Raw genomic sequence first — 7,355 nt, forward strand, 5'->3', positions numbered from 1 at the left:
GTTTAGTCCCAGTGTCAGGAGTTTCTGGGCCTGGAGTCAGCCCTGCCATTCCCTGGAGGAACTTCCTGAGGCCAGCTGCCTAATCCCCAGCCCCAATCCCCTGTCTGTGGCCTTGTGTCGATGTGATCCACACTGTCCTGCCCACCGTGCTGTCACCTGCTTGCCTCAATGCTGGCCAGCTACTGCTGAACACCCTTGGAAGCCCTGACCTCGCCCAGGCTGAGTGTCCCCTCCCCTGGCCATTTGTGGGGACAGCTCCTCCAGCACTGGCCGGCTGTCATCGGGGTCCATTGGGGGCCACTTCTAGGCTAGGCCCTCACTGCCTGCCTGTCTGTCCCTAGAGACCACCAATGGCATGGAGTCCATCTGGCCAGTGGCCCCATGGACAGTGGACCGTGGACAGTGACAGCAGGTTGGACAGTGACTGTAGTGGACATGACACAGCCCTTTCTTGCAGGCAAGGTTGATTTCAGGGTCACTCTTGCACTGGATCTTCCTAAGGAGAAAGCAAGGAAGCCAGCCTCTCTGAAGCGCTGATTGCATCCTGGGGTCTCTGAGCAAGCTGGCTCAGTTGCCACCTGCAGGCATGTACTATTCTTCCATTTGCAGATTAGATGCCAGGCCAAGTGGCTTCCAAAGGCCACCTAGAAAGCAAATGTCAATGGATCTGGGGTTAGACCTGGCTCTGCAAGGACCCAAAGGCCACGGCAGCCCTCTTCCTCCTCATCTTCCTCAGTGGTCAGCGGTTTCTGATGTCTCTGTTCCCCAGTTGCTGCATCCTTGTGCCTCAGAGCTAAGCTTCTTATCTACCCTCCACTGACGCTGCCCACTTGGGAAGGAGCCTCCCTTGCTCCGAAGCTGTCACTCAGGTACGGAGGTTGGAGGGCCCCATTGGGGACAGACAGGGTGGGGATGGGAGCGCTGCCTGCCTGGCAGATTCACCCAGTGCCAGCATTTCTCATCACAGCGCCTCAGACAAGGCAGCCTGGGGCTTAACAGCCCTCATTATCTGACCTAAATTCCAGCTGAAATTGAAGTCGGCCTCTTCTGATTCTGCCCCAAGTGATCTGGAGGCCTCGGTCACCATGCCCCTGTGAGGGGTCGCACCCTGCGCACGGGAACTGATGGTGACCGGGGCCACGTTTGCTGGTGCCCTGCCTTGATGCCCACTTCTAGAGAGGCAGAGCTCTCAGCACCTACATTGTCCTGGGGGCTGGGCAGGCTGGGGCCTGGCGTATGGCTGGAAGGGTGGAGTGATGGGGCGGTGGAAATGCATCTTGTGCCCTGTGCTCCGGCATCCCTGCCCTCTGCATGGGTTCCTGGGTGAGGCCAGCTCCCGGCCCTAGCCTCTCTGGAGGGCCCAACTGACCCTTCTCCTTTCAGGCTTCAGTGTTGGTACCATGGACCCTGTTGTCTGGGCATAATTGGCATGGGATTATGTTTAACCTACAGGTGCACATCTGTAGTCCCAGCTACTCGGGAGGCTGAGGTGGGAGGATTGGTGCCCAGGAGGTCGAGGTTGTAGTGAGCCCAGATCCTGTCATGCACTCCAGCCTGAGTGACAGAGAGAGACCCTGTCTAAAGAAAAAACAAAACAAAACAAAACAAACAAACAAAAAACAAAAAACCTAGCCAATTACTAAACAAACAAAAAAGCAGTGAGGGCCGGACATGGTGTCATGCCTGTAATCCCAGCACTTTGGGAGGCTGAGGCAGGAGGATTATGTTTAACCTGTTTAACCTCTTCCCCATTAGACTCTGTGTGAGTCGGCTTGGGCTGGGAACAAAGCAATACAAACTGGGAGCTTAAACAACCGCTGTTGATTCCCTCACAGCTCTGGAGGCCAGAAGGTCAAGATCCAGGTGTCTGGACAGAGCCCTCCTGGCCTGTGCTGGTGTGGGCGGGGGCGGTGGTCCCTGGTGTGCCCTGGCTGCAGCCGCCTTGCTCCCCCTCCACCTCTGTTGTCTCATGGTACTCCCTTCTCCATTCATCTACATCCAAATGTCTCTCTTTTTATAAGGACATATTAGATTTAGGGCCCACCCTACTCCAATTTGACCTCATCTTAACTACACCTGCAAAAACCCTGTTCCCAAATACAGTCACATTCACCAGTTCGGAGGGGTAGGACTTCAACATATCTTTTTGAGGGACACAATTTAGCCCACAAGAGACTTTAAGGCTTTTGGAGACCATGAGCGGGTCCCACTGAGGACCTGGGCTGGCCTGCAGCAGGCAGGGCAGCGAATGTGTGTGGAAGGAGTGGGGCAGCGCAGAGGCTGGCTCTCAGACAGGCAGCTGAAGAAAAGCCAGGTGCATCCATGGGGAGTTCGTGCTGGTGTCTTCTCTCTCTCTTTTCTTCTCCTTTCTTGTACGTTGGGTTCTTCTCAAATGTGAATTTTCTGTATCAGCATCCCTCCTGCCTGCCTACACCCTCCTCGCACCACCCAAGTCTCACTTCCTGTTTTCGGCCTTTCGCCTGAACTGCTTCAGAAGTTGAAACCCCACAGGGCTGGGCCTGCCCCTGCAAGGCGTGTTTTTTTCTGGAAGGAGGCAGCGGCAACGGGTTACAGGCTGGAGGCTGTCCCTGTGCTCAGATCCCACACACGTTCCCAGCAAGCCCCAGCCCCTGCCCTGTGGGAAGCGGGGTCTTGAACACTGCCCCGTGGGGCTCTCTCAGGGGCAGGCGAGGCAGCGTCTTCTCGCGCCCTCATTTCCCTCCACTTGTCTCCAGGGTAAACTCCTACACAGTGGCACCCAGTGGCCCCCAGTGGCCGGCCGTGACTTTGATCTTGGGCGCTTTCCTCTCCACCCAAGAGGCTCTGAGGTCATCTCTGTATCAGAAAATCAGCAAGATCTGCAGCGGGACAGTGGGGACTGGTGGCCACTGTCATCAACATCATGGTGAGCACTTGAGCTGTTGTTTCCTTGGGACAAATTGGCCTTCCCCACGTGAACGCGTGGCAGGCAGAGAATCTAGGTTGGGATCCTGGACTGCACCCGGTGCTGGGCTCCTGGCCTTTTCCCTCTCTGCCCTGCTAAGGCTGCTGTGCCGAACCCTGGGACCGTCCAACAGGGAGAAAGGCCTTGGGACAAAAATGACACTTTCTCAACATCACCCACTGTTGAGGTTACAAGAAGTAGAGAATGTGAGAACGTTTCCAGATGAAAGTGGGGGAAGGATTGCAAAGAAGCAAGTTAGTTAGGGCTGTGCCCAGCCAGCGCCAGCGCCAACGCCAAGCCGCCTCTGCAGGGGAAACCGAAGCAGATGTGGTGAGATAATACATCCAACCCTGAGCGCTACTCTAACCTGCCAGAGGCGGAGGATTCTCAGTGAGATGAAAGCATTACAGATGCGTTAGATCTAAGGGGGGCCTGCAGAGGCACAGCTGGCAGAGAAACTGGGGAGGGGCTGAACTGTCAGTCGCGACCACCAGGGATCTGAATCAGTTCACCAACAGCCTTGGGGACATTCACCTTGGGCTCCACAACCTGTCAGAAATGCCCCCAAGCCGGAAGGCGTCAAGAGAATGGCCAGGTTATTTCAGATTGACACACATCCTAATGTACAAGTCAGCCCACACACCCCACGTGCACTGAGCGTCTTTTGTTGTTCACCCCAAATAAACTCTGCTGGAACTGGGGTGGGACTCGCAGGGGTGGAGAAGAGGGGAGATGGGCAGAGGGCAAAAGTGGGTGGTGAGAAGAGCCAACGGGGGGGTCCCACGACAGTGAGCGAAGCTGCACCCCTAACCAACGTCCTGGGGCTACTATACAAAGAAAGAAACACAAGCTGGGAGGCTGAACAACAGACCTGCACTGTCTCACAGCTTGGAGGCTGCAGGTCTGAAATCAAGGGGCTGACAGTGCTGGTTTCCTCTGGAGGTTTCGAGGGAGAAACCGTCCCCTGCCTCTCCCCAGCTCTGGGATGAGCCTTTCCTGGCATCCCGGGCTCATTGTAGATGGATCACTCCAATCTCCACGGCTTCTCAGGGCTTCCCTCCATGCACCTCAAATCTCCCTCTCCTTCCTCTTGTAAGGATGCCAGTCACTGGATTTAGGTTCACCTTAAATCCAGGATGATCTCATCTAAATTGCATCTGCAAAAAGACCCTTTTTCCAAATAAGTTGACATTCACAGCTACCTGGGGTTAGGATTGGACATATCTTTTGCAGGGGTGTGGGGGGCTGCCATTCAGTCCACTGCACAGGGTGACCTTGTGCCATTCAGCCCGCTGCATAGGGTGACCTTGGCCAAGGGCCCTTTGCTTTCACTTCCTTATTGGCAAGCTGCCCTGTGTTTGGACTGGGTCGAGGCTGCTGTCAACCTTGCTGCCCCTTGGAGTCCCCCCAGGTGTCGCCCAAAGAGATTCTAAGCTGCTTTCCTGGGGCTGGAGGCCAGGCATTGGGATTTTAAAAAGAGCTTCCCAGCAGGTGAGCAGCCCATCCTGGGTATCAGGAGTCTTTCCTGGCAAAGGTGGTGAAGGTCCTTTCTCCTGAGCGATGCCTTAGACCCAGGAACCCAGGGAGGCTGCTCACCTGATCATTAGGACAGGAACAGTGGAAACCTCTGGCCTCAGTCCCCCTGGAGGAATCCCTCCCTCTAAGACTCTGGGGCTGGTGCACACAAGGAGCCATCGTGAACATTGCTCCCAACTGGCCGCTTGCTTCTCCCCCGGCTCCCCTTGGCCCCAGTGGCGGCTTTGCCTGAATTAGAGGGCATGAGAGCCACCTGTGTCTCAGCACTGCAATTAAAGCAGGAAGCCCTTTCGGAAGCAGCCGTGTGCACCAGCCTCCCATGGGTGGAGCAGAGCAAACCATCCACTTCTGCCCTCTGCCCTTCTTCCCTCTTCCCCACATCCTGAGGCCCCCCAGTTTCAGCAGAGTTTATTTGGGGTGAACAACAAGAGACGCTCAGTGCCTGTGGGATGTGTGGGCTGACTCATACATTAGGACATGTGTCAATCTGAAATAACCTGGCCGTTGTATGGATGCCTTTGGGCTTGGGGGGTTTCTGGCAGTTTGTGGAGCCCAAGGTGAATGTCCCCAAGGCTGCTGGTGAATCAGATCCCTGGCGTTCTCAGTTGGCAGTCCAGCCCAACGGTTTCTCTGCTGGTCGTGCCTCTGCAGGTCCCTCCTCTGATCTGATTGGATTAATATTTGAATCAATAGACTGAGTCAAGCAGAATGTGGGTGGGCCTCGTGCAATCAGCTGAAGGCCTGAAAAGAGCAAAAGGGCTGCCCCTGCCTCTGAGGAGGAGAGAATCCCTCCTGCCGGATGGCCTCCGAACTGGAACATCAGATTTTGCTGCCTTTGGACTTGAACTGAAACATTACCTCTCCCTGGGTCTTGGGTCTGCCTACGTCGGCACAGGAACTACACGTCAGCTCTCTTGGGCCCCAGCTTGCTGACTCACCCTGCAGGTGATGTTGGACTTGTCAGCTCCATAACTGTGTGAGCCAATTTCTTATAATCACAAATGTCTTTCTTTCTTTTCTTTTTTTCTTTTGAGACAGAGTTTTGCTTTAGTTGCCCAGGCTGGAGTGCAAAGGCGCGATCTTGGCTCACTGCAACCTCTGCCTCCAGGTTCAAGCGATTCCCCTGCCTAAGCCTCCTGAGTAGCTGGGACTACAGGCGCCCACCACCACACCTGGCTAAGTTTTGTATTTTTAGTAGAGACGGGTTTTTGCCATGTCGGCCAGACTGGTCTCTAACTCCTGACCTCAGGTGATCTGCACGCCTCAGCCTCCCAAAGTGCTGGGATTACAGGCGTGCGCCAACACGCCTGGCCCAAAAATTTGTTTCTTTTCTTTTCTTTTTTTCTTTTTTTTAAAATCAGTTTTCTGTTTCTCTGGAGAATCCTGACAAAGAGTGCATATCTGAGAATTTTAAAATCATTTATTGAAGCTATTGAATCTGTTGTATTCTGTTTTTACTTTTGAAAATCCTTGCGGCTGGGGGAATGTACACCTCTCTTTTCCTCTTAAACATTAAAGCCTGATTCAAGGTAGAGGCAACTCACTGTTGTGATGTCCTTTTATCCCAACCTCAGCCCCGGCAGAAAGACTCCGTGCCTTGGGACATTGGTGTTTTCCAGGAGTGACTGTGCTGGGGCAGCTGCCTGTTGCGATGAGGGCTGGCGGGGAACGATCCCCTCTGAGTTTGGCGTCACTTATTTGGAAACCTCCAGCAGAAAGCTTTCTAAGATGCCACACTATAAACTCACTCATGTAGTTATTGTGTTTCAGTTCAGATTCTATTGCTCTTGCTTCATTATTTCAAAGCCACATGATGATATCCATTACTGGGTGCAGAATGGCCCTGATGGGTCTAGAAGCACCATGGTCTGACCCGTCCTAAGAGATGATCCAGTCATGAAATGCTGGTGCAGGTGTGGATTGAGCCAGTCATCTTCACCATCTGGAAACAAGACCCTGAAGTCCAGGTGGCCAAGGACTGCAGCAACTCTTTTTTTTTTTTTGAGACGGAGTCTTGCTCTGTCACCCTGACTGGAGTGCAGTGACATGATCTTGGCTCACTGCAACCTCCGACTCCCTGGTTCAAGCGATTCTCCTGCCTCAGCCTCCCGAGTAGCTGGGATTACAGGCATGCACCCCCATGCCAAGATTTTGTATTTTTAGTAGAGAGGGGGTTTCACCATGTTGGCCAGGAGGGCCTCGATCTGCTGACCTTGTGATCCGGCCGCCTCGGCCTCCCAAAGTGTTGGGATTTCAGGAGTGAGCCACTGCGCTCAGCCTGCACCAACCCTTACAGACAGGCTGGAGTCCTGTCTAGAAGTCAGGACACCAGGCCTGGCTGGCACCCTGTTCTCCAGACCACGCTGCCCCCCGCGGCCAGGTCCCAGGACGCAGACATAGGTGGATTTTTGTTTCTGACTTGCATTCGTTCTTTCACATGAACCGTGAATTTTTTGTCCTAACGTTACTTGTTAGGACTGACAGCATTCCTGATCGTGGTGCTAATGCTGTTATCAATAGGCTCCAAAGCTTATCCTTGATGCTCATGATCTCAGAGTTGGAAGAAGCCCTGGCAAGCACCCACGCCAGCCTTCTCTGGTAAGTGCCCTATGCTCTTAAAACCACCTCAGAATTTCAAGGACAGAGACAAATTAAAAATAGAGGCCTAATTCTCCTGATTGAAAAGAAGGGAAGAGATATTTCTCTCCTTTTTCTCCGAGCATTACTCTTTTTTTTTGAGACGGAGTCTCGCTCTATCGCCCAGGCTGGAGTGCAGTGGCGCAATCTCGACTCACTGCGACCTCCACCTCCTGGGTTCAAGCAATTCTCCTGCTTCAGCCTTCCAAGTAGCTGGGATTACAGGTGTGTGCCACTG

General features: G+C 53.7%; 1 long non-coding RNA gene across 1 annotated transcript; it reads left to right on the top strand.

Moving 5' to 3' along the window:
• The first annotated feature begins 276 nt into the window (after window positions 1-276).
• LOC134760859 (uncharacterized) lies at window positions 277-6,019 on the top strand. The gene is made up of 2 exons (XR_010138893.1): window positions 277-869; window positions 2,736-6,019. It is a non-coding gene; the product is annotated as an uncharacterized LOC134760859 (long non-coding RNA).
• The last annotated feature ends 1,336 nt before the right edge of the window (window positions 6,020-7,355 follow it).

This window comes from Pongo abelii, chromosome 22, assembly GCF_028885655.2.
Source record: "Pongo abelii isolate AG06213 chromosome 22, NHGRI_mPonAbe1-v2.0_pri, whole genome shotgun sequence".
NCBI lineage: Eukaryota > Metazoa > Chordata > Mammalia > Primates > Hominidae > Pongo > Pongo abelii.